We start from the raw sequence: 10,357 nt of genomic DNA on the forward strand, positions 1-10,357 counted from the left end.
GAGAAATACAGTATTTTGTGATGTTATCCTTCAATTAGTATTTTTAGGATAAAGAATTACAGGATGAAAGAAAAGTCTAGGATAGAAATAAAAGAATAGAGAAAATGGAAGCATGGATATACTGCAGAAAATGGCCAAACAGGAAAAGTACTTGTGAAGGTATTGAAGTACATAACTGATATCACATAGACCTCCAGGAAATTACAACTACTGTCATAAGAACAAACTATCCAATTAGTCTTTGCTGATACTGAGTCTTTTCTGCTTGCAAAAGAAGTAAGAATGGTAAGGAATTGGGACATTGTTCAGATAGGCCTCAATGTGTTTATTCATTTACCTGTTGATGGGGTTTGGGAATATTAATGAAGGATGTTAATAAATAATAATGGGCATGTTAGATAATCATCATCGATTTCTCCATTTGTTCTGAAGAAAATTTTGCCTACCTTCTTTTTTGTCAAGGGATTCGCTTTTTAATGTCATGTTTGATTCTATGGCTTACTAAATGTGTAATTGCCTATTCATGGATTCTGAAGAATTTTATAAAATGTATTTGCCAAACACTTTGAAAGCTTAGAACTTTTCCAAGAAAGAAGTTCTTTAGTGCTTTAGTGCTGCCCTGACAAATATGGTAGCCACAGCCATATGCATACTGAACACTTGAAATGCGGCTAGGCTGGACTGAGATGTGCTGTCAGGGTACAATACACACCAGATTTTGAAGAGTTAGTAGGAAATGAAATTAAACATATCTAATTAATAACTTTTATATTGGTTAGATATTGAAATAATATTTTGTATATATTTTACATATAAATATACATTAGTGTGTATGTATATTAATATCTTCATATTAAATACTTATCAATTACAATTGGAAGAATGATGACTTTGTGGTGGAGAAATCTGGCACAAACTTGATCGTGTGCCTCCTGCTGTGATGTCCTAGGAAGAGCATAGCATTATTTCTGTGGTTTTCTTGTGAAAGATACATGACCTAAGTCTGGATGTGGAAAAACATCAGATGGAAAAAGGTGAACACATCCTTCAAAAGGAAATGCTTCTGCTCTTTAAAATTCTTAAGGTTGTGAAAAATAAGGCAAAACTGTTTGAAGATGAAGGAGCTTAAAAGACATGGCAATTAATGCAATGGGAAATCCTGGATTGGATCCCGGATTACAAACTTAAAATAAAAATGTATTTAGGGCACAACTGAGAACATTTGGATGACATTATAGCATCTGTTGATTGGACAGTAGTGCTGGGTGAATGTGGATATCCTGATATGGATGATTATATTCTGGTTATGAGAACCTCGTGTTAGTATCCTTGAGTAGGAGAGGCTACCAATAAAATGGCCATATGATGGCTGGTCTGTGGATACCAGTCAGCCGCTTTTCCCAGCTTCCTTGGCGTTTGCCCAGTGGGTTCATGGACAATGTGACGATGGTAGCAGGAGAAGATGCTACATGTTTCCAATAACATGAACTTCCCTGCACCAGTGCTGCCTACTGCCCAGATGAGTGTCCTAACTGCCGACAGTGAGCAATGCTGAGACCCTGGAAAGAGGAACTAACTTGCCTAGGCCAGACAGATTTCTGGTAATGTTGTAATAATATTCTTTCCCTTCCTTCATGGAAGTGGTAAAGAATTGGCCTCACTGGAATAGACGCATATTGGAATATGGACTCCCCTTCATATCCTTCTCATAGCATCAAATTATTTACATTTGCTGAGTTCTTATTCTCTGCTATCATACAATTACTACTGATGATGGAGCTTATTTTACAAAAAAAGAAGTGATGCCATGGGCTTCAGCCCGTATTTATTGGTCTTGTGACATCACACATCACCAACAGGAACATGACCTCACGAGAATCAGTTACTTCACCAGCTGTGAGACCCTGAGGGGTGGGGTTTCTATCCTACAAGATGTGTTAGATGACCTCAACCAAGAACCCTTATACCAAGAATGCAAGGTTCCATGTAGCAAGGATCATTGTGATGGTGATGGAGATGATGATGATGGTGAGGATGGGGATGGTGAAGGTGGAGGTGATGATAATGAAGTGATAGTTATGTCAAGGATGATGATGGTGATGATGATGGTGAGAATGGTAAAGGTGAACATGGTGATGGTGAGAGTGGTGATGGTGATGATTGTGATGGTGATGATAAGGATGGTGATGGTGACGGTTGCGGTGATAATAGTGATAGTTATGGTGAGGATAATGGTGATGATGAGGAGGATGATGGTGAGAATGGTGAGGGTGAGAATGGTGATGGTGATAATGATAATGATGGTAATGATGATAGCGATGATGATTATGAGGATGGGGAGGGTAACACTAATTATTATGGTAAGGATGGTGATGGTGAAGGTGGTGATGATAGTGATAGTTATGGTGACGATGCTGGTGCTGATGATGGTGAGAATGGTGAGGGTGAGAATGGTGATGGTGATGATAGTGATGGTGATTGTAAGGGTGGTGATGGTGATGATGGTGATGATGATAATGGTGCTGACTGGGCCATGAAGTAATGGAAGCAGAAAAGTGGCAGTTTCTAGGAATTATAGAGCCAGCTGGGAAATGCAAGGCAACCGTGGTTGGGGGTGGAAGATGTAGGGACCCTGCCTCATTTCTAGACATCTGAGGGAAGAGCAACCCTCACAGGGGTTCCAGGAACCCCTCCACCCAGCATTCCCTTCTCACCATCAGCATTGAGCTTTTCGGGTGCAGAGAAGAGTCTTCTATTCATTTTACTCTGCGGGAAGGGAAAAGGAGGAGTGCTATTTATGAACCCAGTATAACACAATAGGGTCTCATCTAATGTTTGTTGGAAGAATTTTCAACTGAGGAGAGCAGGTCTCACAGAAGTCAAGTAACTTTATCTTCAGTAGCATCCAGTTGTGATTTATTGAGCAGTTACTATGGGCCAGGCAACATGCTGGGTGGTTCCTTATATGTTATCTCATGAAATCCTTACAGCAATGCAAGAAGTCAGGCATAACTACCCCATTATAAAAATTGCGGTAAAATAAACATAACATAGAATTTACTGTCTAACTAAGTTTATGTGTACATTTCAGTGACATTAAGTACATTCACAAACCAATTTCCAGAATGCTTTTCATGTTGCAAAACTACAACCCTGTAACTCATTAAAAAACAACTCCTCATTCACCACCCTCCCCAGGACCTGGTAGCAACGCTTCTCCTGTCTGTCTGTATGGATTTGACTACTCTAGGTACCTTGGAAAGGTGGAATAATAGAGCATTTGTCTTTTTTGTCTGGCTTATTTTGCTCAGCCTAATGTCCTCAAGGCTCATTCTTGATGCAGCAGGTGTCAGAATCTCCTTCCTTTTCGAGGCTGAACAATATTCCACTCTATGCATAGACAGCATTTTGTTGATCCATCTATCCATCCATGGACACTTGTGTTGCTTCCACCTTTTGGTTATTGTGAATGATACTGCTCTGAACATGATTGTGCAAATATCTCTTCCAGGCTAGCCACATTATACAGAGGAGCATAGAGAGATTCTGGGAGGACGGATGACCTGCCCGGGGCCCTTGGTGAGGTTCTAGTGGAGGATCTCCCAGACCCCACAGGCAGAACTCCTCTCCTTACCCCACTGCCTTTCTTAGTACCTGCCTCCTGTCCCACCACACAGTGCCCACTCCCTTGTACGACTTGCTAAGGCCTCTTGATCCCTGAAAGTTCAGGGACAGGAACTAGTGGGCACAACCACAGTCACCCACTTCTCTGTTCCCTACTGCAGATTCTGTACCAAACAATACACGACAATGACCTGCTTTCCACTCTTTCACCAGATGTGGATGAGGTGCCTACTGCATGCCAGGCATGTGTGGGCACTGGACGGAGACCCCTGGGAAATGAGAAGATGTGAGATCCTCAAGGCCAGGGGTATCCCTTTCACTTGCTGCTGCCCTGTGAGGGACAAAGGGGAACCCTGAAGGATTGGAGAAGTGCACGAGTGACCTAGCTCAGATGATGATATCACAGTAGCCCTGTTTATGATCACCTATCATATGCCAGGCATTGTGCGAAGTACTTTGCACACATTACCTGCTGTGAAGCTTAGAGATAACTGTTATATCTCCAATGTTACAGGGGAGAAAACTGATGCCCAGAGAGGTGAACCAGGCTTTCCCAGGTCTTGCAGCTAGTCTCTGGGATGTGAATACACGTGGTCTGACTCAGTGATCCCCTCATCCTCTTGGTTTTTGCCCTTGCAGCCCTCTAGCCTGTCCCCAGGGCCCTGCACCCTTGGTCACTGCCAAGATGACCTGGACATGGGCTCAAGCAAAGGCAGCAGCTCCAGTGCATCTCCATTTGATAGGGAGGCACCCCAGACCCTCCCTAAACACAGGAGCCCTGGGCTGCAGGTGGTGCAGGTGTTGGCTGAACCACAATGCATCCATTTTGGAGGATGCACCCTAGGACGAGCAGCAGCAGGAGGTCTCCCTGCCCAACAACTTGTAGTGGTACCTGAGAACAAGGGAGTAGAAGAAGGAGGCTTTGGACACAGGTGTGGAGAAGCCCAAGGAGGAAGAAGAAGACTTTGCTGCTGGATGGTCTTAAGAACCCCCTTCCAGAAAAGGAACTTTGGGCTTCATATGCAGGGCTGAGGTGAAAGTGCTCCCTATTTTCTAGCCTGGAACTACTGCAAACCTCAGTGTGACATCACAGGATCTCATTTCCCTATTTGCAAAATGGGATTATATGGGGGTTCCAATAAGACACTGGACCCGAGAGCAGTTTGAGAATTGTAAAGAAAGGTACAGTGAGGGGATAATTATTATCAATGGACCATTGCTCGTCCAATAGGTAGTGTTCTTTAGCAAATATCTGAAGGTAAAATATGATTTGTTGAGGAGGTTTGCAGCAGCTGAGGCCTTCAAGAGCCTTTTCTGTCTCCCTTCAAAGCTGGTCTCTGACAGGGACCTTCTTGGTGCTACCCCTGGGCCCCTCATTCTTTGTGCAGGCTTCTCAGGGTTCTTACTTCTCTTGCATCTTGTGGTTCCCCTGGTGGATGGCGTGCTCCATCTTCACTCAGAGCTAACTGCATGTCCTTCAGGACCAAGTCCCTCGTGCGGCACCCACTGCTCCCTCACCAGGATTCAAAACCTTCTGTGACTGACCTCTGCTGACCTCCCAACTTTATCCCTCTCATTCTTTCTGCTCCTCCAGTTCCATGCCTGTGCCGCTCAATCCTGTGGCTCACACTCTCACCCAAGCTGTTCTCCTCCATCAGGATGTCCTTGGCTCCCGTGTCTGCTGGGCAAATTTGTGCTCATCCTTCCAAATCCTGCACAGATATCCTCCTCTGAAAGCTCTTCCTGAGGTCACAGCCTCCTGGAACAAGGTAGTCCTTGCTTCTCTGCTGCCTCTGGGTTTTGTGCCTTTATCACTTTGCTGTGGCTGCCTGCCTCCTGCTGAAGGGAGGCACTTTGGCTTTACTCACCTCAGTATCTCCTGGGTCCAGCTGGGTCTCTAGCCTGACCCAGAATTGGTGGTCATCCAGGGTATAGAGAACTCACAAGGACCCAGGAATGTTTTGCAAATAATACCACCCTCCCACACTTCTCCAATGTTTACTTTCTAAGCTCTTTTACTCTTTGACATTCAAATTTCTAAACGGCCTGCATGTATTTACAAAGCCTGGGAAAATGCCTTCAGCGGACACACACACCCCACTGGCAGAATGTATTTGCATTGACTAGGATTATGGATGAAATTCAGCTTCCTGGCAAATGAATCACTTGCCATTGGCTGAGCACCTGCTAAGTGCCAGATACTAAGCTGTGATCTCTATAAAGAGACATGAACTACTGACTCAGTCCTTGACCCCAAAGAGCTCAGAATCTAGTGAGCTTGATTGCTTGTAAGTTAGAGATAGTTCAGAGCAGAAGCTCAGGAAGGAGAAGAGAAGTAACGTGGACACACTAGAGGCAGTGAAAGCCACACAGCCGTCTGGGCACACTGAGTGACGCAAATAGCTTAGGTTGCTTTGGCAGCCCATGAAGGTATCACAGTTTCCTATTGCAGCATCTCAGTGATGATTTTGTTATGCTGATCTCTGCAAAGCCCCTCTGTGCAGCAGTCCAGGATGGTGGCAGCCATGCTGTGGAGAAAAGGGCAGTGACCAGGACTACAGGCTCAGAGCTGGCACCCTGGTCCACCTGAGAATGGGAGCCCTTCATATGTTCTCTGCCTCTGTGTTCAGGCTGGGGGTCCTGGCCTAGGAAGGGAGATACCCCCCATGCTGGGTCAAAAGGACACACCCCCGGGAAGACACTCCCTCTTCTTTCTGGGTCATTTCTGTCTCTGCAGTGAATGGTGCCATCAGGCACATCCTCTCTGCTGGTGTTTCAGAGGACAGGTGTTTCTGCTCATGGCCTGAGTCTTCAGATGAGGGGAGAAGTAGCACACTCCTGTGCTCTGCTGACTAAGGCAGAGAGGCCTGTCACCCCATCAGAATGAATGCCAGACCAATGGCTAAAATAAAATTGTTTCCAACATTCAAAGGGACCACCTTCATTCATCTACAAATACTTTTCCTTTTCTTTTCTTTTGAGTCTTACCCTATTGCGTAGGCTGGAGTACAATGGCATGATCTTGGCTCACTGCAACCTCCGCCTCCTGGGTTCAAGTGATTCTCCTGCCTCAGCCTCTTGAGTAGTTGGGACTACAGGCACCCAGCACCACATCTGGCTAATTTTTGTATTTTTGGTAGAGACAAGGTTTCACCATATTAGCCAGGCTGGTCTCAAACTCCTGACCTTGTGATCCACCCACATTGACCTCCCAAAGTGCTGAGATTACAGGCGTGAGCCACCATGCCTGGCACAATTTTTTTTCTATAAAACCACCTATTCCACTCAAAGTAAGGTAAATGATGCATCATGCCCAGCTGGCAACATGGGCCCTATCTAGAAAGCGAGTGCCCACCACCATGGTACAGTGCTGTGCAGTGCCTGTGTGGTGCTGAATCTTGGGAGTAGCTCCCATCCTCTGAACCACAACTACAGGGACCTTAGACATAAGCAAGAACCTCTGGTGACCAGGCCTGTCGGCAAGGAGATACTAACTCTGTCCTGGGGTTCTGCAGGGAGGTCAGGCCAGTGGAGAGGTGCTGAGACCCATGTGTGGTCTCTCCCACTCCCGCCCATGCTGTGTAATGGGGGCGACCACACACCCAATCTGCCTGGGAGGGTCCTAGTGCACCCATTGCCTCGCTGAGTTATGAGTGGTGCTGCCTCTCACATCTCACCAGTATCTCATTTGAAGGACAAATTATCTCTTCCCCTTCCCCACCCTGTGGACCTCTGTTTCCTCATGTGCAGGTGGGGGATGATATGCTTACATGGTTATACACCGGGGGTATCGATGGGCTCCATCTGTCAATGCCCCGCATCCAGCGACCACCTGGAGCACACCTGCAGTTCACAAGCTGGGCTTCCTGCTATAGTGAGGGGAACAAGCACTGCCTGGAGCCAGGGAGCATCTCTGAAGGAGGTGTTGGAAAGGACCTGTTCCAGAATTTGGGCTTGTATTGGGGACTTGAGGGAGGGTTGAAGGAAGCCTTTGCTCCAGATTGGATGCTGTCAGAGGCAGGGTGGATTCTATCACCTGGCATCTTCCTCAATCTTACCTAGAAGGAAAGAAGACAAGACCAACGCTAACTGCAATTGACAAAGAGGTTGTGGTCATGACACAGACACGGTGGGGGGGTGGGGTGTAAGGTCATTTTTGTACATGTTGTGCGTAAGTTGAGCCATGATAGTTACCAAGTGACCTTGCTTTGTCTTGACCCCTCATGGTCACAGAGCGACCTTGTCTGATGCTGACAACATGTGCAGTTCAACAGGAGAACACCTAACCTGGCCAGCAGCAGCTGCTGTCCTCCCGAGGCCTCACTGTTCCTCCACTGGAGATGACTGCTGACCATGGGAGGTGTGGAGTGGGAGGGGAATGTGCTGTGGGTTTTGTTTGCAGAGCAGAGGAAGGGGACTCTGATGCCTTCAGCTCTGGCCATCCTGAGTGCTGTGATCTGCCTCCCCTGCTTCCTACACCTCCCGCAATCCCGCCACGCTGCTGCAATTACTGCCAACTCAGAGTGCCTTCTAAGGGCCCCAGCGTCTCTGGGGCACCCCTTCTCCCCTGGGAGGGAAGCAAGGTGCTCATGAAGGTCTCACGTGGAGGATGCTGAAAGGCTGTGGAGAGGCCTTCTTGAGTGTCGAAGTCTGGGATTCCAGCTTCAGCCTCAGGCTGCAAGTGCGTGTGCTGAAGTGACAGTTTCTGCTCTCATTCTCTCTCCTGTCTGGTCAGAGAAAGTTAGGGAGAGTCCACTCTCTGGGGGAGGCAAAGTCTCTGGAGAGGTGGCCTTTCCCTGAAGTGGGAAAGGCTGGGCATGGGAAAGCAGGGGCCTGGGCTCTGCCTACTGCTTGCTGAGAGCCTGGGCACAACGCTGCCCTCCCTGGGCTCCTGTTCCTTTTCTCTGTATGATTAGGTGGAGGTGGATGGAATTCCGCTTCTACTCCCAGTCCTTGGGCACCATATCAGGTACTCTCACAATTATGAACCCATCTGGTCCTCGAAACATGCCCCAGAGATGGATCTGTCAACCCCACATTGCAAATGTTTGTTCTAAATCCCATACTCTGGAGTCAGAAAGAGCTGGATTTGGCCTCAGCCACTGACGGTTGCTTGCTGTGTGACCTTGGACAAGTCACTGCCCTTCTCTGAGCCTCACAACACACATTTACATAGGGGAAGAATAATACGTCCCTCTCGGGCTGTTGTGAAGCAGAGCTAATGGGTACATTGCCTCAGGCACATTGCAGGTGCTCAAAGTGTTGGTCTTTCCTTCTCTTTCTAGGTCTCCATTTCCTCATCTATACAGCAGGGAGCAGCTCAGTCCTGATTATAAATAAGACAATAGGTGAATGCACTCAGTAAGCCCAGGGGTGGGGATGCATGGAGAAGCTTCTTGCAAGGGTGAAGAATGTGTTCTCTGAGCCCTGTGCTGAGGGGCAGGTGAGAAGACAGCAAGCCCAGAGACTGAGACCTACAAAATGCCCCCTGCAAAGCGGGAGGAGGAGCAGTGTTCTAAGCAAGCAGAGGCAGCATCCTCAGTGCTTGCAGGAGGAGCAGGACTGCTTGTGCTTGCTCAGGTGGGTGACAGACAAGGTTCTTAGGCATCTGCTGGGTGTCAGGTGCTGCACAAGCATCATCTCCATGAATTTAATCTTTCCATCATCCTTTAGAGGTGGACATTACAGGGGCAAAGTGGGATTGAAACACAGGTCCCCTGAGCCTGTGCATTTTCTACAAGGCAACTTGGTTCACATGCAATAATAGGATCCAAAAATGCACCTGCTATGCTGTGCACACCTGATTTCATAACATCCTCACAACCTGCAAGGTTAGTATGTTGTCCCCATTTTATGGATGAGGAAACTGAGGCTCAGAGAGGCTGAATAATTTGCTTATCTTTCCAGAGAACTAAAGGGAAGAGAGTTGCTATAGCTGTGGGGCCTTCTATTCCTGGCAGGAAGTGCCCAGTGCCCCAGGCCATTCTGACCCTAGTGCAGACAGGAGAAAAGGCACATCAACAAATCCAGCAGCAAGGTTCCACTGAGGGCCTCCCTGGCCTTTCCTTGTGCTAGTGCTGAGGGAGAAACAGCCTTGCTCCTGCACCTCCCATGGCTCCCTGCTGCCCCCAGGATAAAGGTCAGAGTCCTCAGGTCTGTGTTTGAGACCCTCTATGGTCTGGTCTCACCTGTATTTCCAGCCAAATCCTCCACCACAGTCCCCAGGGCAGCAGCCATGGCCACCTGATCCATCCTGCCATCCTGCCTTGGCTCAGGCTGTTCCCTCTGCCAGATGTCCTCCGTCCCTTCTCTCTCATGCCTCAAGGCCTGGTGCAAATGCTTCCTATACTCTAGAGCCTGAACTGGTCCTGCTTCCACTGCCAGGGCAGAATCCATTCCTCTCTACCCTCTTCTCTGAGTCCCTCTCACACTGTGTGCCCAGGTGTGTCCCCAGCAGCTCTTGAGCGACCAGCTGTGTGAGAGCTGTCTCCACACCTGGCCTAAGAAGTTTTTCAAGGACGGTGGCATCTTTCTCTCCGTATTTCCATCCCCAGGACTTAGCAAATGCAAACAACGGTAGTGCTGCTGGAACAGAAGAGAATAAAACTGAATTGAACTGTAGCAGATGCCCAGGCTGAAGGCTTGCTGGCCCAGGGGCACAGATGACTACCCCAAGGGTAAGGAGCACTGGCTTTAGAATCATCCATGGGTTCAAGACTGGACTTCTGCACTG

Source organism: Macaca nemestrina, chromosome 17 (genome assembly GCF_043159975.1).
Source record: "Macaca nemestrina isolate mMacNem1 chromosome 17, mMacNem.hap1, whole genome shotgun sequence".
NCBI lineage: Eukaryota > Metazoa > Chordata > Mammalia > Primates > Cercopithecidae > Macaca > Macaca nemestrina.